The 23,722-nt window shown below is 37.7% G+C and overlaps 1 protein-coding gene across 1 annotated transcript in view; it reads right to left on the bottom strand.

Moving 5' to 3' along the window:
* FAM20A (FAM20A golgi associated secretory pathway pseudokinase) overlaps positions 1-23,722 on the bottom strand; it is a 77,866-nt gene that overhangs the window by 22,291 nt on the left and 31,853 nt on the right. The gene's annotated exons all lie outside the window — the stretch shown is intronic.

Raw genomic sequence — 23,722 nt, 5'->3', positions numbered from 1 at the left:
AGTGCTTACAATGTGCCAGGCACTGTGCTTTTAAAAAATTTTACAAATTTATCTCACTTGATCCTCACATCAATCCTGGAAGATAGGTTATTATTTTCTCCATTTTACAGTTGAGAGATCTGAGGCAGTCAAAGGTTAAGTGACTTGCCCAGGGTCACACAGATGAGTAGGCTTCTGAGGTATCTGAATTGAGGTCTTTCTGACTTCAGGCCCAATAGCTAAACACTGTGACACTGAGTTGCAAGAAAACAAGAAAGTCTTGCCCTCAATGAGCTTACAATTAATCAATAGTGTGCTGGAGTCAGCTTGGCTTGACTCTAGAGACTATTAATTTTCAGGGCGAACATTTATAACTGACAAATCAACAAAGACTACATACAAATCAGGGCTCGATTTATTATTTTGTTGATTGCCTAGTCTTGAGAAAGTGATGAAAAAATGTTAATAATGCAGATTAAACTTAGAAGTGCATCCACAAGTAAATTTTTTTTTTGGAGAACTGACTGTTAAGCATTTATCAATACACTTCTGCTTATAATCCATTTGGGGAGAGAGGATATTATGTATATAAAGTAAACTGAGAAAAATCTGAAAAAACTGAAAAAAATTTTTTATTTAAAATCAATTAGTCTATGGTTCAAGCTATTAACCTGTGTTGGTGAAGGATCACTGTGGAGTGTCAAGAGAGACTTAACTTAGAAAGAGGGACTTCAGCTGGAATTTAAAGAACAGTATTTTGATTGGTGGAGAAATAAGATGAGGGAAGGAATAGGCATAACATGTTTGAGTACATAAGCCTGGTTTGTGTTGGAAACTAGTGCAAGATAAGTTGAATGAATACATTTGTCTTTACTAGCAGTATCACTTTGGACAAATCATTTTCCTCATTTAAAATTTAAAAATTTAAATTAAATTAAATTAAGTTAAAAAAATTTAAATTTAAGTTTCCTCATCTGTAAAATCATGAAGTTGAAGGACCTTTAATCCCGCTCAACCTTAACACAGAACTCTATGAATTCTATTCCATAGGGGAGGTCAGTAATTCTTTTTGTTTTGAGAACCCCTTTATACTCTTAAAAATTCTTGAAGGACCTAAAGAGCTTCTGTTTATTTATCTACCAATATTTATCAAAGTTAAATTGAAATGAATATGATTTAAAATATTTATCAATTCATTTAAAATAATGATAACAGACATATGAAATGTTAACAGAAATAACATTTTTTAAACATTTATTAATATTCATTTTTAACATGGTTACATGATTCATGCTCCTACTTTCTCCTTCGCCCCCCGCACTCCCCCCACCCATGGCCGATGCACATTTCCACTAGTTTTGTCATGTGTCCTTGATCAAGACCTATTTCCAAATTGTTGGTAGTTGCATTGGTGTGATAGCAGAAATAACATTTTTAATGAAAAATAACAATACTTTCCAAAACAAAAAAATGAGGTGAGTGGCATTGTTTTAGATATTTTTTGCAAATTTCTTTAGTGTTCAACTCAATCATATCTGCTTCTATATTCAATTTTTTGTGATATGTTGTTTTGTTCAAAGTATATGAGGAAAATGTAGCCTCCAACAGATATGTAATGGAAAAGGTTAAAGTATGTTTACAGTCAAATGCAGTTTTAGCATTATTTTGAAAATAGTTTTGACTCAGATTCTTTGAAATAGTTTCAGGAAGTCCAGTGATCTATGGACCACACACTGAGAACTGTTGGCCTGGACAATCAACCATAATGTCTGGCCACAGACTGTCAACATTTAATAGGTGAATTTGACTTCTAGGGCAGTTACAGTTCCTGATAACTATCTCTCCTCATTTTCGTGGGCTATATGGCAACCAGGTTTGAGTGCCCTCTGAGGTGAAAGTCATTCCTATGATAAAAGGTGTTTAATTTCATCATTGGAATAATCAGATAGGAAATCTGGTGCCTGCAAATCCTAGTATCTTCATCTGTTACCCACAGTCCTTACATAGGATCACCAGACAGGATCACTGAAGGAACTGAAAGATGTCTCTCTGAACAGGCTTGGGACAAGAGAACATTTTCAGATGTGTTTGGCAATAGCTTTTGCAACTCTAAGACTATAATCATTTTCATATGCCTATAGTTTCCGTGTAACATTCATTTCTGCCTGCCAGGGCTTATTCCTTTCTCTGTTTATGTTCCTCTTTTCCTAAAGCTAAGAAAACCTAAGCATCAAATAGAAATAATCCTTTTCTTTATCATTTGCTCATCTGTGGAGAAAACTGTATTGCTTAATTGTCCAAAAGCATGATTGACAGGTGCAGTGAAAACAATGACTATGCTACTGGCAGGAAAGTAGGGCAAAAGTCACCCGGTTCACCTAATCCTTTTCGGTCTAGCTGGGCAAGTCATTTGACCCCCCATTGCTTACCCTTACCACTCTTCTGCCTGGCTCCAAGACGGAAGGTAAGGGTTTTAAAAACAAACAAACAAACAAACAAACAAACAAACAAATAAATAAATGAGCAAATGAGTAAATAAATAAATAAATAAAAATGAGAGACTTCTTCCCTCCTATAAAGAAGAAGCCAGCAGGGGCAGCCTATGCCAGCAGAGAGCAGGAGAGTATCTATAGAATTCAACCCAGTCGGAGACTAGCATATGGCAGCTTGTACTGATATTGCATCGTAAGGTTTGCAAAGCACTTTTTAAATATTATTTCACTGGATCCTTCCAAGAACCCTGGGAGATTGGTGCTATGATTATCTCCATTTCACACAGTAAGTGTCTCAGGCTGAATTTGAACTCAGATCTATTTTTTTAAAACCCTTACCTTACATTTTATTCTGTATATTGGCTCCAAGGCAGAAGAGTGGTAAGGGCTAGGCAATGGGGGTTAAGTGACCTGCCCATGTTACACAGCTAGGAAGTGTCTGAGGTCAAATTTGAACCCAGGACCTCCCATCTCTGGGCCTCGCTCTCAATCCACTGAGCCATCTCACTGCCCCCTGACTAATGGTTCAGTACTCTTATCCATTTCACCATATAACTAACCAACTGAAAAGTGCAGCTCTACAGTAGCAAGCTACAATATCAGAGGCAGAAACAGTTTCCATCCTGGATACAACTTTAGGAGTCTAAGTAAACCTGACAATGATGTGATACTGTCCCACATATCTTTCCTCAGCATGTGTGTTCTCTTTCTTACTAGTAATGTGGGAATCTGGAAGTGTAATAATGTAAATAAAGTGTAAGTAAAGCTCTATGTGTATGTGAGGAGGGAGGTTTCTTTCTTTCTGTGCTATATCTTTTGCTTTAAACTAGTTATCCTTTGTTAGTGTAGTAAAAGAAACATTGGTGTATACTCATGAGTGGTGGTTTTGAGGAGATATGTCCTTAGTGTGCCTTGAATACCTGGGATAGCTTTGAGGGGTTTTTATGTTAGGGGATGCCCTTGGTTATATCAGTTTACATAAATTTGAGGTTTGGGAAATTAGAGAAGTTTCTTTTATTAGAAAGAAACCCCAGATAGGTTTCCTGTAAGCAAACTATTCCTGAGAGTTTTGACAGAAGCAGAGGTAAAATTTTTGTTGTACAATTATGCCCAACTCTTCATGATCCCATTTGGGAAAGACACTCACCCTTGGCAAAGATACTGGAGTGGTTTGACATTTTCTTTTCCAGCTCAGGAAACAAGTTAAATAACTTGCCCAGAGTTATATTGCTAGTGTCTGAGGTCAGATTTGAACTCAGGAAGATATCTGCCTGGCACTTCATCTGCTTTACCACCTAGCTGCCCCAGAGGTAAAATAGAAGCATGGCAAAATGGAAAAACAAAACAAAACAAAACAACACACTGGTCTTGAGGTCAGAAGAAATAATGAGAATCCTGGTTCTGATGATGACTAGCTGTGAGTCAGCCTCTCTGAGGCTAAGTGAGGTTGTGAAAGTTGGTGGTTATTCTAAACTCTTTTCTCCCCAACCCTCCCACACACCCTTCCTGGAGTTCTTCCTGATACCACCCTCCAGCTGAGTATCTCTCCTCATACTTTACTGAAAACCAAAGCCATTTGCAATGAATTCTCTCAATTTAGATCCCTTCTAGTCTTCTCTGGCAGATTGCTTTTAATTCCTTCTTTCTTCTAGCCACTCATACTACCACCTTCCTAGCTCTGCCCCCATCAGCTTTTGCCTAGAGCAGTGATGGACAAACTACGACCCGCCAGCCAGATGCAGCCCCCTGAAATGTTCTATCCGGCCGCGCAACATTATTCCTAATCTGAAGAATACTAGGAGTAGGATACAATACATAGTAGAAGCAGAGGTGATGTTACAGTGTTTAGTGGTCAGAATGAAGATAAGGTCTGAAAAGACTCATTATGGATGTTTTTATACCTAGTGCCTAGTTTAGTGTATGGCTGGTAAATCTTAGGTGCTTAATAAATGTTCCTTGAATTGAATTGAATTGAATTGAATCAACACGGGGAATAACATGGAAAGGGGTTCTTCTTGATGATGGTGATTCTCACTATCCTTGAAATTCTAATGTTTTAAAGAATAAGATAACTGTGACATAGAATTTGAACATTTTAGACCACAATGAATAGAACAGGAGCTAATTAGGAGTGGTTGTCATGGAAACTACAGACCAGGAAGCTGATGATACCTCAAAAAAGGCTGTTCTTTTGGGTAATAACAAAATAATTGTGCTTTTAGAGAAAAGCAAAATCCTTTAGGAACATCCCATACTTAAAGGTATTTTTTTTGTTATGTTTTACCCATTAAAAGTGGCCATTAGGGCTCCTTGGCATTTCCAAGCAACCATGGATCAAAGAACCTTAGGATCCAAAAGATCTTGCAGTCTGTTTTCTGAATGCATTATTCAGCTGAAACTTTGTTGTTCCTCAGTGTGCCCAACTCTTTGTGACCCCATTTGGAGTTTTCTCGACAAAGATACTAGAATCATTTGCCATTCATTCTCTAGCTCATTTGGCAGATGAGGAAACTGAGGCAAACAAGGTTAAGTGACTTGCCCAGGGTCAGAGAAGTAGTAGGTGTCTGAGGTCATTTTTGAACTCTGGTGTTCTTGACTACAGGTTGATGCTCTATCCATTGCACCACCAAGCTGTCCACAAGTGAAGCTAGTATCTCCAAACTTAATAATGATGTCTTAATTGCCTGCCTAATGACTTTCCCTTAATACTAACCCTTTCTGACTTCTCTGCAATGTGATGCTTTGGGGAACAATGTACTGGATATTCATTTTAATCTCTTCAAATGCCTTTTTTCCTTCAAGAGTCAGCTCATGTACCACCTCCTGTGAGGTTTTTCCCAATCTTCTCAACCTCTCCTCCCTCCTTCTACAAAAAGCTACCTTATTATATATGTTTGATATTTACTTGTGTGTGTGTGTGTGTGTGTGTGTGTGTGTGTGTGTGTGTGTGTAAGTTAGTAAGGACTATTTCATTTTTGTCTTTGTATCCTCAGCACCTAGCAGAATATCAAATATGCTGGTGCTAGATTTTTTTTAAACCTTCCATCTTAGACTCACTGTATCAATTTGTTTTGCATTGACTTTTATAGTATTGGTTTTAAGGCAGAAGAGTGGTAAAGGCTTAGGCAATGGGAGTCAAGTGACTTGCCCAGGATCACATAGCTAGGACGTGTCTGAGGCTAGATTTGAACTCAGGTCCTCCCATCTCTGGGCCTGGCTCTCAATTCACTGAGCCACTTATCTACCCCATGCTACATGGTTTTTGATAAATTAGGATCCAGCTGAACTCTCTGTGAGTTCATTCAGACCAGACAGTAAACAATAGCTAAGTTAATGAGGTTCTTTAGAAAATTGCTCTTTTAAATCCTGTTCCTGTTCAGACAGGCAGGTGAGTGACTATGAGGGTGGGGTAGGTACTGAGGGGTTGGGCACATTAGTTGCTCAAGCCAAGTATTTGCTCATTTGTTCTTTAGATGTGGGGAAATGAGAGCATCTGGAAGGTAATAAAAGAAATACTCCTTTTTCTTCTGGACTCTAGTGGGGATAGAAACAATGTGGGGGTGGGTAGTGTTATTAGAGGTCCTGGGAGTGCTTCAAGGAGAGAAGGTGAACAAGGTGATTCTGAAGATTGAGAGAGGATAAGGAAGGACTGAGGGATTTAAGGCTTCTTCTTTATTTACCATATGGTTATAGACAAAGACCTGAAAAGCATAATTTTACTTAGCTATAAAGGAGGAACAACAAAACATGACAACATTCAAGGTAGAAAGCAGCTTCAAGGAATTGGCTATGGAAGGCAGAGAATAGAACCGATTATGGATTCATGGGAGAAATACCCTGGTAACTGGGAGCTGAACTGCAAGACAATAGACCCTGGGAACTGAAGTGAATGACCTTCCCAGCAATGATGGCTGTGTCCATAGGGTGAAGCATGGTGAGGATTCCATGAGAAGAGGAAGGAATTGAGGCATTTTGGTAATGGAGGTGTCAGTTGCCTTAGCCAAATGAACTCTCTACACATGTTCCTTGTTACCTGTGTATTATAAGTCTGTACCCATTCTTCTCACTGATATTGTGTGTTTCACATGCCTTAGGAAGATATTTGCAAAGTTGAGCATCCACTGTTCAAAGATGAGAATGGAGAGAAAGGATATTATAAAAGAAAAACAATCTATTGAATGTCAAAATTGCTTCTTGGCCAGTACCTCTAGGGCACAGAAACCTTTCTTTCTATTGGTCCATCCATATTGAATTTATCTACACAATGTTATAAAGTTTTATCATGCATGAAGAATGAGTTCTTTTGCTTTTTTGGAAAAAATCAGTATTCTAATATTCAGTAACTTCAAGACAAATGTGAGTGTAGCTTGAAGAACATAGATCAGGAAATGGGAGAGATCAAAGGCTTATAGACTATTCAGAAGAATTCAGAAGAATATATTATATTTAAGTTTTTCCTTTTTTTTACCAACTTCCCACCATAGGAATTATCTTTTTGTTAAAGAGCCTAATAAAAATCAATATAAAGCAAATTGATACACTAACCATATCTGATAGTGTAGGAAGCCTCATTTTTGTACCTATAGTATGCTATATCTCCTTTAAGAGAAGGAAAATATCATCCATCATCTGTCCTTTAGAATCAAGATTAGTCATTATATCCACCAAAGTTCTGATGTCTTTTAGGGCTGCTTTCCTTTGAATTACCATGGTCATTATGTGTTTCATGGGAAGAAAGGCCAATGAAGACTCAGTCCTTATTGCTGAGCAATGTGCTCTGCCTACCACACTATCCATGGGAAGATATTTTTGAGCCTGATTCCAGAAATGTGTAATGGGGGACCTTTTCCTTCCTCACTTAAGATTCTCTTTTTTTTCTTGTCTGTTTTTGTGGTGAGGAAAAGCACTAATTCTTAATTCCCTAGTGGCAATCAGAAATAGAACTATCGTGGACCTTTGAGTTAGAGAAATGGTAGCAGCAACAGTGACTACTTTATATCTCTAATTGTGGCTATGAACATATGGTGCCTTCATATTTCTTTGAGGTCCTTCTCTCTTGGTATTAAATAAATGAGGATCTGAGATGAAACAGACCAGATTTTGACCTAGTGAATTTTAAAAGGTGAGAAGAACCATCAGAGGACTACTTAGAGATGACAGTAGAGTCTGTTGATAGTCAAAATGGCTAGTCTACTGAGGAGCCAACTCTGAGAAACAATATGCTAAATTCAGTCAAGAGGTAAATTTACTGGGAGGCCAGGGATATGGGGAAAATGTTTGCAGCAATAACTTGAATTTGGGTTGTGGATACAGTTTAATAGTTTGTGACCATGACTTAGCATGGGTATGGATATTTGTAGGTATGTCTTCGGACATACAAAGCTGAAATGACATGGAATTCTAGTATTTCAGACTTTGAGGACAATTTAATTTAATGCTTTCATGAAATGACATAAAATCAGAGAATCAGAGGTAAGAGAGAGACCTCACGGGTTATATAGTCCAACCTGTAACTGAACAAGAGTACTCTACAACAGATGTACCAATCCCTGTAAGCCACATATTGACTTAGAAAAATCAGATATTAACATTATCTATGTTATATTGTATTTTTTTTTGCTAAATATTTCCCAGTTTCATTTTGAGGCATCTCTGCTATATTTTTCAGGAGCGGTCATCCAGCCTCCACTTAACTTTGAGCAATGAGGAAACAATCTACTACCTACCAAATAAAGCCCATTTTTAATTTGGGCAGCTTTTATATGGCCATATCCATGTCATATGCATGAGAAAATATAAGAATCAAAGTATGAAATCATAGTGAAGAATATTCTAGTTATAATCACTTGAGATAGAAACAGAAACAATATTGTCATTGAAATATACTATAGGCCGCATGAATTGAAAGAGAAAAAGAGGAAGAGTTCCTGGAAAATATAATAAGCCTGAAGTAAAGACATAATATAGAAATGATGGGAGGCTTCAATTACATGGACATCTTCTGAAATGGAATCTCTACCAAACAATCAATCAAAGAAAGCCATTGCTTGGAATGAACAAGATGATAACAGACAATGAAGAGAGGGCATTGGTGTTCTTAATACTTATTTTGCTTCTGTTTTTTCTTCCACAAATAATTCTTGGACTAGAAAGGACAGAACACAAATGCCTAATAAGAACCTGATGCTCAAGACAATTGGGGACATAATGAGAGAACACCTCTCTGTTACTGATGAGTTCAATAACCAGCCCCACAAGTAATATATTCTGGAGTACTGGAAAAAAAGTGGCCATGACTTTGAATTACTGGTAGTATTTTTTTAATAGTAGAGAACAAAAGACTGATGAAAGGCCATGGGTCCAATGAAAGGCAAAGGTTCTCATTTGGAGAAAATAAGAAGAAAATGGATCATCAAACTGTAAAGCCAATGACCTTGATTTCAATTCCTAGCAACTTTCTCAACTGTATTATTGAAATGATGGTTAGGGGGCAAGTCACTTAGCCCCCATTGCCTAGCCCTTACCACTCTTCTGCTTTGGAACCAATACATAGAATTGATTCTAATGCCGAAGGTAAGGGTTTAAAAAAAAAAGAAAAGGATGGTTAATGAACATCAAGAACAACAGACTAACAATTTCTTTTTTTTCCTTACAGATAGATCTATTAAACTAATATAGATACAGTTTTCCTAGATTTTAGTGTAGTTGATGTAATCATGGAAAATAAGGGGCATATCATAGAAATCTTGTTATTCTAACAAAGTACAAAGAAGTATCATTCTTTTATAAGATGTGAAAATTTCCTTTGATTGGGTTAGTGGGGCAGCTGGTTTTTGGCTACAAAAAGGTCAGCCACACCCCACTGGAGGCCCCATAAAAAGCTAAGGTTGTTAGGCACTGAATCCATTTTGAAGCTATCAAAGAGTTCAAGGTATTCAAAGCAGGGAGCAGCTCTGTGGAATGCCTCCATGCTTCATCAGAGGGCAAGAGATGGGGCATGGGGATTTCCTTTTCCCCCTCTGCCCAGTGAGTCTTGCAATAGTTTGCCCAGGGAGATATTTGCAGAGTTGAAGTTTGGACAGTAAAATAATCCCAGGGAGGGAGCAGACACATGTACTCTCCAGATAGACCCAAAGAGTGACAACACTCAAGGTAGAAAGCAGCTTAAAGGAATTTGACTATTGTTATGTTGATAATAACAGATAGTTTGGAGAAGCAGATAAATGTGTCAGGGCCAAATAGAGCTTTAAGTCAAGAGCCAGAGATTGACAGGCTTCAGTGAAGAAAGGAGGGGGCTAAACACTCCTGGCTCTCAAACCCCTCCCCCTCTAACTGCTTCTGCTTCAGTTGGTAATGAAGACAGGAATAAGATTCTTCTGGTAAGTTTCAGTTATGGCTGAAACCCCAATTGATGTTCCTTTTCTTAAATTTATATTCCTCACAGGTCAGTATGATGAGTATATAGAAATTAGTTGTCTAACAGTTGAGAACAGAGGAGATCTTCTTAAACTGGCAGCCAACAGAATTCAAACTAAATGTACAGACTGAGTTGTGAGTATCTTTCCCAAATAATTATCAGGCACACATTTGAAGATAAAGGTTATATTAAGTAATAACAAAGAAAACTAAAAAGGGTAAATGAGGGTTTTAGGATAATGAGAGGAAACCCTGAACTGCTAAGTAGATGCTGTCCTTCGCCCTTTTCTCAAGAGGGGATGAAGCACTTAACTGAAACTGGCTCTCTTGCTATTGATAAATATCTTACTCTCTAATCACTAAGTAATTATATAATTATATTAATGAAGAATAGTAATAACAAACAGGCTAACCCTATGAGTAGAAACCACTGGCTTATGCTACAATGGCCACCTCAGGTGAAACCCCAAGTCAGCAGTAGCAAGCAGAGTGTCTGCTCACATCCACTCCCACCCATTAACTGTCTCCAACCCTTCTCAACTGCCCCTCACCCAAAGTTCTCCAGGGGGGTCCCCTGGAATTCTGGGTGAGGCTATCCCTGTACCTTTGCAGGGATTCCATGCTTTGCATCTGCACACAACAGTAAATTCCCCCTCTTCTAGTAGGAATTTCCACTGGAAATTCTGCAGGCTGAAGATATTGTAGCATTAATTACCCTGTCTACACTTAAATGTCTTATTCCTAACCCCTTACCAGTCTTGCTATGCTATTGCTATATTATCTATACTATCTACCCCTATCTAAGGAGGGAAAAAGGAAAGTATAATCAAGGGGAAAAAAACAGGTTTTGAAATAACATACAAGCATCATAATACATGCAACAAATTATCACAGAAATTCCAAAACTGCAACAATTTGCACTATCCCTATAGCATGCAATGCAAACATCATTGAAACACATCCAAAGCAAAAATGTAACAACCTACAGATCTTCTAAAACTTGCTCCTAACTCATAACAAAAGAAACATGGTAAAACTCTATATGCAAAATGTTATAGAACTAAGTTTCCATGTTAGTACCTTACTTAAGCTAAGTTAGTGGTATTAATAATCCTAAATTCTAAATTGTTAGTATATTAATTTCATTTTGTTAGTCATTAATATATGTACACTATATACATATTCTTATAGACTATAGTGACTTTCCCTGACTAACTCTGTATTTCAAAGATCCCTAAAGCTATCTTTCCCTATGATGTTAGTAATTCTATTCTATGGGTTAGTAATTATAATTTAGGCTATCCACAATGCCTATTTACAGATGGAAGTTCCCTTGATGTCTACCAAATCAAAAAACAATGGATCTTCTGATATGTTAGAGATTCTAGGATACCCTTCCCTTATATATAATACATATGTACATATAATACATATATACAGAAGAGACTCTCATTTATCTATATGAGGTCTATATCAAAAGTGAACAATCAGTTTGTGTTGTGTCCAATGAACTAAAGTGTGCTGATGTATGCACATACTTACCCTTACTGCAAGGATCTTCTGGCCCACTGGAGAATCACAATCCTCCTTGTTAGCCATATGTAGTGTGGCATGCAACTACCATGTGATGTCTCATATGTACCATGTGTGTTTATAACATGATAGCTGCTCCATGTATTTTGTCCTTCCAGTCCTCTTCCTGCACAGTACTTAATAAAGATTACAACACTCTCGTGATTGTCCATTCCTTGGTACTGCCGCTGCTGTGACTTTCTGTAGCTTCCAGCTTCTGTGTTCTTCGTTTCTTCCTCTGTACTGCATGCATACTTGTCTGCCATCTATCGTCTTTTCTGATGGTTGACTTGTCACCTTCTTAATCAGGAACATTAGTTGTTGTGATGTAATTGTGTTAACTTTGTGTTGTTTTGTGTTGCAAAAAATTTTGCAGTTTTTTTTTCTCCTTGCTTTTTTTCTTTTTCAGAATTTCAAGCAGTTCATTCATTCTCATCATAACCGTCTGTTTGCTGTGGATCTGGCAGGGCATTCATTTCATTTTGCTCTATATCAGGAGGTTTTTCATGATGTTTCTTAACAGGCTTTACATGAGTGATGTGGAATCACGGGTCTCTATTCTCAACTTTCACACAAGTTGGGCTAGTCGACAGCACCTGGAAAGGCTCGACCCATTTAGGGTCTAGAACAGATTTTCTTGTAAAGTTCCTTATATAGACTATGTCTCCAGGTTTAAGCTGATGTAAGCTAAAGTCTAAAGGAACTCTCTGGGTTAACAAACCCAGTTTGTGCAATTCATCCAGTCTCTTCTTCAAAGTTTTTATATATCTATATAGCTGACATTCAGCTCCAATGTGTGATAAGAGAGCTGACTTCTGGGATGAACTATGCCATGGAGCGTGCCCATACAGGAGTTCATACGGTGACAATCTTGTGTCACTACAGGGTTGACTTCTTAAATAAAAAAGAACAATGGGGAGTGCTTGTACCCATTTCAGATGGCTTTCAGAACACTTTCCCAATGAGAGTTTTAATTCTCTTATTACAAATTTCAATTTGCCCTGAGGAAGAGGGGTGATAGGCTGAATGTAAACTCCTCTTTATTCCCAAGGTCTTATAAATCTCATGCAAGATGTTCTGGGAAAAGTGTGAACCATGATCCGAATCTATTCTAGCTGGTACAGAGAATCTCGGAACTATCTCTCTCAGAAGTGTCTTTACCACAAAGGCTGCGTTGTTTTTCTTTGCAGGGAACACTTCTGGCCATCGAGTCAACCTGTCTATGATGACTAGGGCATATTTGTATCCTTGGCAATTAGGCATTGATATATAATCAATCTGCAAGCACTCAAACGGGGTATATGCCAATTGTCTGCCTCCTAGTCCCTTAATTCTGGTCACGCCCTGATTATATTGCAAGCAAACCTTGCATTTTTGGCATGTTCTAATTGCACAAGTGGATATACCAGGAGCCGTCCAGTGTCTTCGAATGCCATCTACTAAGGATTGGGTTCCATAATGGCCTTTTGCATGCAATGCATTACATAGGGTATTATACAAAGATCTTGGAAGAATGGGTTTGTCCTCACTAGAAAACCATACACCTTTCATTAATTTGGCCTCTAGATTTTCTACCCAGTGCTTCACTTCCCTCGGGGAGTATGCCTGTTTTAGATCTGCTTCTTCCACCAAGGAGAAGTTCAGCACATGGACCGGGCCGAACCGGGCTCCAAATTTTGCGGTTACGTCTGTCTGGAAGACAGAGTATAGAAGTGTGTTGGTGAACCCATAGCATGTTTGTCAGAGGGGGCTCCTCCCTCTACCCCCTCCATGTAAAACTGAGGACATTTCTCGCTTCACCTACCCTCTGCCCTGTGGCCCAGTGGGAGTGCTTCTTCCCTCCTTTGTCTGGGATAAGGCAGGGTGCTCACATGCAGCATGAGGTTTGCATTTTGGGCACTTGGTCTCTAAAAGGTTCACCATCACTAGTATAGAACCAATTATGGGGGAAATACCCTGGCAATTGGGAACTAAGCTGCAAGACGGTCGACCTAGGGAACCCAAGTTCATGTAGTGAAGCATGATGAGGCTTCCATAAGATGAAGAAGGAACTGGAGTCTTGTGGTAATGGAGATGTGTAGCCCTTTCTAACACAATATTTTGCTTGCCTATAATTGTTAGGGTATCTAGGAGGTATAGTGGATAGAGTGACAGAACTAAAGTCAGGAAGACTTAGATTCATGAGTTCAAATCTGACTTCAGACACTTACTACTTGTATGACCTTGGGCAAGTCACTTAACCCTGTTTGTCTCTTTTATTTATTTGGAAAATGAGCTGGAGAAGAAAATGCCAAACCAGCCTAATATCTTTGCCAAGAAATTCCCCAATGAGGTCACAAAGAGGTGGATATGACTGAAATGATTATACAACAATTGTTAGGAAATTTTCCCTTATGTTAAGCATACATCTACTAGACTCTTTATTCTCTTTCCAGTTCTATCCTCTGGGGAAAAAAAAAAAACAACCAAGAAAACCTCTCTCTTCAACATGAGATTCTTTCACATATTTCTTTTCCAGTTTAACATTTCCATTTGCCTCCAATCATCTTTACAAAGCATGAACTTCAAGTTTCACCAGGCTGAATGTACAAAATTTCTTATAAAGTATGGTAACCAGAATTAAACAGAATACTTTAGGAGTGTTCTGGCTATGATAGTGTACAATGGCACCTACACTTGCCCTAATCTAGCAACTATGCCTTTCACACGCTATAGCCCAAGATCATGATACATTTATCACACACATTGTTAATTCATGTTGTATCCACAGTCTACCAGAACTCCTTAGAATGTCTATCTAGTCCAGTGATGGGCAACCTTTTGAACTTGGTGTGTCAGAATTTGCCAAAAAACCAAGCATAACTCGGGTGGTGTATCACTTGGAGAAAAAACCCCCATAATTTCACGATATTTATAGTTTAAATATCAAAAATGTATAATCTTAACATATAACTATATTTAATAAACCAAAATAGGTAAATTAATATAGGTAGAATTATCATCTATAGTGCACAGAGTGTCTACACTACACTACAGCAAATGTTTCATCCTTGGCATGTGGCCCCATACTACTTTGTATGCGGCCACATGCAGCCACGTGTCATTGAAAATGGCTATGCATTTCAGTGCTGACACGTGTGTCATAGGTTTGCCATCACCGATCTAGTCACTTTCCCCCATCCTATACTTGCAAAGTTATTTTGCATTAAGTACACAAATTTCATATACAACAAAATGTAAAGATTTACTTTATATATAGATTCATCCTTTGTTGGGGTTCAAGCAAAATCATTCTGAAAGTCAAGACTGAAAAAAACAAATTTCAGCTTTCTGGCTAAGGAGTAGGTGGTAGAGACAAAACATTGCACTGTACATGTAATGAGAAGTCAGCAGGGATTTTTGCTGACTTTAGTTCTTCCTACCTTGCACATAAAAGGGTTTATTATGTAAAACATTGCATATACTCTCAGACATAGTTGATGTCTTCAGCAGTTTTGCTGAACTGCTTCTCTCTCTCTCTCTCTCTCTCTCTCTCTCTCTCTCTCTGACTCTCTTTTTAAATTTTGTTACATGGTATGGCTCACTGAGTAAGGGAAGGAGGAAGAGATATATTTGGAAATGAATGTGATATAAAAATGAAAGATATTTTAAAAAAGAATAAAAGTCACACACACAAACACGCAGAGAACATGCGTCTCCTTCCTTTCACTGTAGAGGTAGGGGGTTATAGGTGTGAAAGGCTGCACATACTGTCAGATACAGTCAGTATGTTGATTAGTTTTGTTGAACTATTTTCCCCTCTCCTTTAAAGTCTTTGAAACAAAATATGGCTCACTGGGTAAGAGAGTAAGAAGGAATATATTTGGAACAGAATGACGTTTTTAAGAAGGCAGCACTAAAAAAAGAAGAGATTGAAAACAAAAATGTTTTTGCTTATTTTTAACCTATACTTTAATATTTCAAAGATCTGTAATTTCATAGGTAGGGCAAATGTATTTGTGGTGTCAGGGAATTTGACTCACAAACACTGTACAGTGTCTGGCTCAGATTAGTGTTCTCATTATCATCTTTAGGTCTGAGACAAAATGCTGTATACTCTACAGATATTCACATAATATAGGATGGAGTGAACTTATGGAAATGATTAGTGGATGCAGAGCAATGGATTAAGGCTTATAGCTTCTGTGGCAAATTCAGGGAAAGCTGGCCACAATATTCAATATTCACTCCTATCAGTGGATTAGAGAAATCAATCCAAGGAATTAAAGAGATTGAGGAACTGAGAGCCCAGGTGATATTAAAGAGACAGGGACTGGGGTGGAGAAGACTGATTTTGAGCTTACTAGTGAGAAAGCAGAGTGTCCTGGAAGTCCAGGGATAATTGCAATAAAGAATAGAATGGACTGAAGTGAATTTTGGAGGAGAGATACTTGCAAAGTGATGTTCTCAGGATAAAGGTTTGAAAGTGGCAAAAGGAAGCAAAGAGTATGCAACTGTCAATGTCTCCTGTAGCACTAGTATGCCAGGGATGTGAGAGAAAGGGTAGCTAGCTTTGGAGGGGGTACCAAGAGATGTAGTGTTTTTAAGAGAAAGCTAGGTTTCAGTGTACATAAGAAGATGTAAAGAACGTGAAAGAGATCTAGGATGAAGAAGAGCTTGTTAACAATAGAAAAAGGTGCCAAAGGCCCAATAGAAATGGGACAGAGGAAAAGGGGAATGGATGAAGTCTAGGACATAGCTTTTTCTGGGAGAGTAGGGTCAGCATGATTCTTCATCTTAATCATCTTTGGTGTCTAAGTGGTCAGTATAGATAGCACATTTTGCAGTCGGTCACAATAGATAGACCTGTCTGGGATATGATTATAATTTCAGCATGTCCAGGATCCTAGGAAGGTGAGGGGTAAGGAGCTAGTACTCTGTGGGAAGACTTGGGGAAGAAGAGGAAGCAAGCCCCACTGTAACCCTCCAGATTTGTTGGCAGTGCTAGTTCTGGCTTTGATTATATGAAAGTGATTAAAGAGGGTGGGCATGTGTTTGTAGGAAGTAGCTGACATTCATCTATAATTAGATAGGTTGAGATAGCTCCTCAGGGATCAAATGAGGTATATACATGTATTTGCCAACCTTTAAAGCACCATCCAGTGATTCTTAACCTTTTCTGTAAGTATGTGTTAAAAACAACTTTGGCTGTCTGGTGAAGCCTAATGAATGCTTCTCAGTATACCTTTAAGAAAAAACAACAACAACAACACTACCTTACCTTCTGACTTACAATCCATGATAAATATCAATTTCAAGGCAGAATAGGGCCAGACAATTGGGGTGAAGTGACTTGCCCAGGGCCACATAATTAAAATGCATTATTGACTAGATTTGAAATCAGGATTCTATCCACTTAGCCACCTGGCTGCCCCTAGAATACTGTTTTTAAATACATAGAGGAAATAAATTACATTAAAATAGTTATCATTATTCTAAAAAAGTTCTCAGACCCCAGGTTAGTTAATAACCCCTGCACTACACAAATATGAGCTTATCAAACTGTTATCATCATTGCCATCATCTTCTGTACTGAAACAAACCTCGACAAATAAGCCCTCACTAGAGATTGGAACAGAACAACAAATTGCATCACAAACTGAACCTTCAGCAAACAGGAACGAATCTATGTGAAATTTGCCAATGTCATCACAAATAGGAGGTCACTGAATGCTGACAGGGCACCTCCCTGTCTGCTTCTAGCCTAAGGACCTTATAACAACACATTTCTAATTTCAGTTATTTCAATCTCTCTCACGACTTCATCTTTACTCTTTGTGTCCTTGAGAACTGAGGCTCAAATGACCAGTGGGGGGAAAAGGGAATTATCTTCCTATCCCTAGCTTGAGACTCTGTTCTCATGGTAACTCAGCTTCCCCTCTCACCTGAGATTTTCCTGTTTATTCTCAAAGCTGAGAGGTAGTGGGGGTATATAATGACTAAGGAGCTGTCCTAAAAGTCAGGAAGATCAAATCCTGTCTCACATACATACTGACTGAATGATTCTGGGCAACTCACTTCAACTCTCGATGCCCCCAGCTGATTCTAAGGCAGTAAGTTTGCATTGGTAGAGGGAGTTTCTTGCCTAGGCATTACTCATACCAGTGAAGTCACAGGACCAAGTTCCATTCCTATTTCCTATCCTCAAGACTATAAAGTCTGATGAAATACTTCATTCTTTTTATTTTGCCCTTCAGCTCAGAAGATCATCTACTTGGATTAGTTTACAAATCAATTCTACCTCTGGGTTGTTGCCAAAGTCAAATAGTTAATTACTAATGATATCTTAATTCTCAGATATAATGGCCTTTCCCCAATCCTCATTCTTCTTGGGCTCAATACAGCATTAAAAATTGTTGATTTCCTCCCCCTTAGATATATTCTCTCTCTCTCTCTCTCTCTCTCTCTCTCTCTCTCTCTCTCTCTCTCTCTCTCTCTCNAATGGCCTTTAGAGGAGAGGGCCTTGGGAAAAAATCATCAGTGTTTTCAAAAATTTGAAGACCTGTCACATTGCACAACATTAGAGTTGGGACATTTGGCCCTAGATGGCAAAACTAGGGACTAAAGGTAGAACTTTGAGAGGTAAATTTTGGAGCAATATAAGGAAACATTTCTAACAATTATTGTTGTCCAAGGTAATGAATTTCTCATCAATATAGATATTCAAGTTGAGGAGAGATGATCACTTGTCAAATTTATTATAGAAGGGATTCCTACAAACATTAAAGTTTGGAATAGATAACCTCTGAAGCCCCTTCCAATTCCAAATTTCTTATATACAGACATATACACACATTATATATATATATATATATATATATATATATTTATTATACATATACACACACCTCTCTCTCTGTCTCTCTGTCTCTGTCTCTGTCTCTCTCTTTGTCGCTCTGTCTCTCTGTCTCTCTGTCTCTCTCTCTCTTTCGCCTAATCACACAACCAGAAAATGTCAGACCTGATTTAGAAAATTACAGAAATCAAGAGTGGGACTGGGCATAAGAAATGCAGGAAACTGAGTCAAAATTATAAGAAGAAGAACCATTCCCCAATTGATAATGGTCAAAATATCTGAATAGGCAATTTTCTGAAGAAGAAATCTAAGTTATCAAGGGTCATATGAAAAAATTCTCTAGAATACTAATAATTAGAGAAATGCAAATAAACAACTGAAGTACTACCTCATAGCCATCAGATTGGCTAAGGTGACAAAAAAGAAAAATGAACAAATGTTGGAGGGGATTTGACAAAAGAGGTGCTTTGACTCATTGTTTGGCTTGAGTATTTTGGAAACCAATTTGAAACTATACCCAATATCACTATTAGAGCTATACCACAAAAAGATCAAAGAAAGATGACAAGAACAGATATGTACAAAAATATTTTTGGCAGCTTTCTTTGGGTTGCCAAAGACTTGGATATTGAAGAAGGGCTGAAGAAGTTATAATATATGAGTATGATTAAAGTATGATTAAAATTATTTTTCTGTAAGAATTAATGCAGGGAATAGTTTCAGAAAAAATCTGGGAAGACTTATATGAACATCAGTATGAACATCAGTGAAGTAAGTTTATAATGAAAACAATAGTTTGAAGATAATCATCTTTGAAAGGCTTATCATTACTGTTTAACATAATGACTAGCCACAATTCCAAGGACTCAGTGGATTGAGAGCCAGGCCTAGAGAAAGGAGGTCCTAGGTTCAAAATCTGGCCTCAGACACTTCCTAGCTGTGTGACCCTGGGCAAGTCACTTAACCCTCATTGTCTAATCTTTACCACTCTTCTGCCTGAGAACCAATACACAGTACTGATTCTAAGATGGAAGGTAAGGGTTTTTTAAAAAAAAGAAAGTAAAATCAAGCTAAATTAAAAAAAAATTAGTGGGACTAGAAAGTTTAAGTCTCATAGCATTGAGTTCTTTAACCAGAAAATGATAATTTCTTAATGGTTTGATCAAGCTACCTAGACCTCTCTCTCATACCTCCACTTTTTTGCCAGATCATGTCAGATTTTAATGTCCTATAACAGGTAGATACTTGTCCTAGGAAAAGTCTTGGGATCTTTAGAAGTATGACCACTTTAGTTATGATCCATAGAGTCACATGAAAATATAAGCATGTAACCCTGAGTGACAATGAAGCATACTAGATGCACATATTTTTATTTCTTGGTTCAGATTAATTGAATATTTGAAGCAAATAACACAGATGTCTCATTAGATAGTCAGCTAGGTGGGGAAGTGCATAAAGTGCCAGATTTGGAGTCATGAAGACTTGAGTTCAAATATGACCTCAAGATAATTACTAGCTATGTGATCCTGGGCAAGACATGTACCCTCACTCAGCCTTCTATTTCATCATCTGTAAAATGATGATAATAGTAATTCCTTTCTCACAGTGTAGATTAAATTAGACAATACATGTAAAATGTCTTACAAACCTTAAATCATTTATATCATTATAATCATCACCATCACCTTCACCATCACCATTACTATCACCATCATCACACTTCTTACAACCTCCTTCTAGATCTTTTATATACTAATAACCAAAATTGTGATCTAGGAATTTTGAAGAGGACAAAATTGAGTGGATTGTTTGGTTGTTAGATTTATACCATCCTCGCAGGCATATTGACAAAATTCAAACATAGGTCTGATTTGACAAATTACAAAAAAAAAAGTCTTGATTTGAAAATATAACAGTATTTGCTGATTAATTTCAAGGTCCTTATTTGGATTCTTTTCATTAGTAAACTCATTGTATAAAACCAGCAAACAAGCAAATACATAGAAAGTAGCTATAAATATATGTATATGTATATATATATATTTATTTATTATAAGGGTTTTTTTCAGTGTAGGGGGAAATAGAAGAAAAAACTTGTTAATTTAAAAAATACTGAAGGAATTGTAGTGAAAAAAAAGGTAGTTCTTAGTTTGAGCTTCCGCTTAGCTTTTGTTAGTAAAGTTAATACTAGAAAGATTTGATTGTCCTATGACCTTTGTCTCCTTACAAATCAAACAATCCCTAAGTTTTCCCCATCTTATCACTCTTAACATTTTTCTTTTCAGTTCACATTATCATTAGCCTAATTCAAATTCTCATTTCTTCTCTTCTGGATTATTGTTAAAGTCTCCCTCACTCTATTACAAATATGAATAACATGGAAATAGATTCTGAACAATGATACATGTATAACCCAGTGGAATTACTTGTCAGCTCTGGGAGGGGGAAGGGAAGAGGGGAGGTAAAAATCATAAATCATGTAACTGTGGAAAAATATTCTAAATAAGTAAAAAATTTTTATAAATCTCCTATTTGCTTTTATTCTCTAATCTATTGCATAGATTCTACTCTAAGGCTATGTGCTGGCAGCTGAAGAAGCTACAAAGATGAGTAAGTCAGGTCCTGCCCTAGAAACACAGATAGTATAATAGGAAAGATATGACATTTATAGATGAATATAATACAATTGGAATATGGAAAGTATGGTATATACAATGAATTTGAAGGTTATGAGATCAGAAGAGGCACTAAAATATCAATGAGAAGTAGCAATTCTTGGATAACCCACAACTAGATAATCTGTCCCTTATTATCTATCTCTCTCCTTCCTGACCCTAACCTACCTCTCTTCTCAACTTTCCAATTTCTATTGATAGTATTATTGCTACCAATGTCTAAGTCACTCAGGACTGAAACTTCAGAGACACCACCGGCTCTTCCTTCTTTCTTACCCCCCCAAAACCCAAGATCCCCAATTAATTGCCAAGTTCTAATGATTTTACCTCTACAGCCTGGCTTTGCCTGTCCCTACCTTTTCTCACAGTGTCACCACCCTATTTATTGGCTCACCACCTCCAGCCTAGGCATAATAATAGTCTTATAATTGATCTCCTTTATTCTAGTCTCTTCTCTCCACTGACTCTTCCTCTACGCAGCTTCCAAATTATCTTTTTAATGCACACATTTGATCATGTCATCCCCCTACTTATAAATCTTCGTTGTGTCCCTATTGCCATTAGGATAAATAATAACTCAATTATATAATCTCTTCAGTTAACATGTAGAATTCTCCACAGTTTGATCCCAAGCTTCCTTTCAGGTTTAATTTCACAATATTTTCCTTATAAACTCTATCTAGTAAGGTTTAGCAATTCCATAATGCATAACAAAAGATGTTTTGGAACTCAGACTCTGAGAGGATTGTCTGAAGGTAACTGGGATTATCCTGGGAGAAGGAATGCCAGAAGAAGGAGGAAGTCATGATCTTGTCTGGAGGGATGGGTTTTCTTTATTTGAGGTTAGTGTAGATTTTGCAGGATCAAACACTTAGCAAGGGTTTTTGTTTCTCTGCACTCCTAAAAAAGTCTGAGAAAAGCAGCTGCTGCTATGTTGTCCTGTGCAACTGAAACAAAAGAGAATGACAATGGGCAAGGAGTATTGGGTTTAAAGTCAGTCAGTGAATAGGCATTTATTAAGTGCCCATTATTTGCTAGGCACTAGCAATGGGGATACAAAGAAAGGGAAAATACAACTCCTGCCCTCAAGGAGCTCACAGTCTTATGGAGGAGACCAAGTACAAATAAGTTATGTACAAGAGAAATTAGTAATTATCAACAAAGTAAAAGTACTAGAATTATGGATGATCACAGATAATCTTCCTATAGAAGATGATATTTCTAGCTGGGATGGAAAGGAATCCAGGAGGTAAAGATGAGAAGAGAGAACATTCTAGGCTTTGAGGACACCCAGTAAAAATGTCTGGGGTCAGGAGATTTAGTGTTTTGTGTGAGAACAGAAAGGAGGTTATTGGATATCAAAGTATCGAGATGGAGCAGGGGGAGAAGAATGGCATTAGAAGTGTAAGAAGACTGGAAAGGCAAGGAAAGCTTTGAGCACCAAATAGGATTTTGTATTTGCTCTTGGAGGTGATTAAAGTTGGACTATGAAAGGGAGGGATGGTCTGACCTGGACTTTAGGAAAATCACTAGTGACTGAGTAGAGGATGGATAGTATTGGAGAGAGATGAGTGGCAGGCACACCAGTTAGTAGGCTATTAACATAGTCCAGGTGTGAGGTGATAAAGACCTGTACCAGGTGGTGGCAGCACCAGAGATGAGAAGGGAACATATATGAGAGATGTTATGAAGTTAAACTCAGCAGGTTTAGAGGACTAGATTTGGTGAGATCCTCTCTAAAAGATAACTTTCTCCTATGGCTCTGAGAAGGGAAGAAGGCAATTGCTTTTATTTTGACCCACTCCTTCAGAGTTTGCTCTTTACTTCTTTCCTCAGCATAGATGGAGTTAATGTAGTTAGTCCTGGTTCCTGCAGCAGCACAATATACATCATAGCAATTCTGCTTTCCCCTTGTGATTTCTGTCTATTCCTTTTTGTTATTGTATATAACACTACTAGATAAAAGAAAAATGAGGGTGTGCTAATCTGTGTTTGCTATGTTATCTGGGAGTGATGGAGGTGAGTAGGGGTTTTTACAGGAGTACTTAATATAAAAAACTCAGAGAAAGCTGTCCAGTGGTTCCCAAACTTTTTTGGCCTACCGCCTCCTTTCCAGAAAAAAATATTACTTAGCCCCCTGGAAATTAATTTTTTTAAATTTTAATAGCAATTAATAGGAAAGAGAAATGTATCTGTGGCCATTACCGCCTCCCTGAATCTCTACAGCACCCACCAGCGGGCGGTAGCGCCCACTTTGCGAATCACTGCATAGACTTATCCAGCAACTAATGTTAACCTGGAAAATGGGGAGGTGTGCTTGAAATGAGTCCTGAGAGGTTCCCTGATGTTATTCCCCTAGCCTATTAGCCTTTAGACATTCCAAGGTGATAAGAAGAAATAAGAACACACATACACACACACATGCATGCATGCACAAATATAACATTCTTTAAAGAACCCAAAAGTAGAATTGAGGAGAGAGAGGGCACCATGTGAATTCTTTGGAATTCCTTACCATTGGCCCTTGACCCTGTACTATAAGTGGGGACTTTACCTACCTTGCTGGAATTTTTTGCAAAATCTTACATAGTAGTTCAATATGTTATTTATAAATGTGAAATTCCAACCTAAATTGGGTTACTAGGATTATAGGTCATAGAATTTTAGAACTACAAGAGAATTTAAATACCATCCAGCTCATCAGCAATATTTGGTATTGTCCAACATGGTTTTCCCCTATCTTGTTTCCTCTG

This window comes from Gracilinanus agilis, chromosome 4 (assembly GCF_016433145.1).
Source record: "Gracilinanus agilis isolate LMUSP501 chromosome 4, AgileGrace, whole genome shotgun sequence".
NCBI classification, from domain to species: Eukaryota; Metazoa; Chordata; class Mammalia; order Didelphimorphia; family Didelphidae; genus Gracilinanus; species Gracilinanus agilis.
The sequence above is the reverse complement of the archived record's forward strand: the minus strand, read 5'-3'. Positions and strand labels throughout refer to the sequence as shown.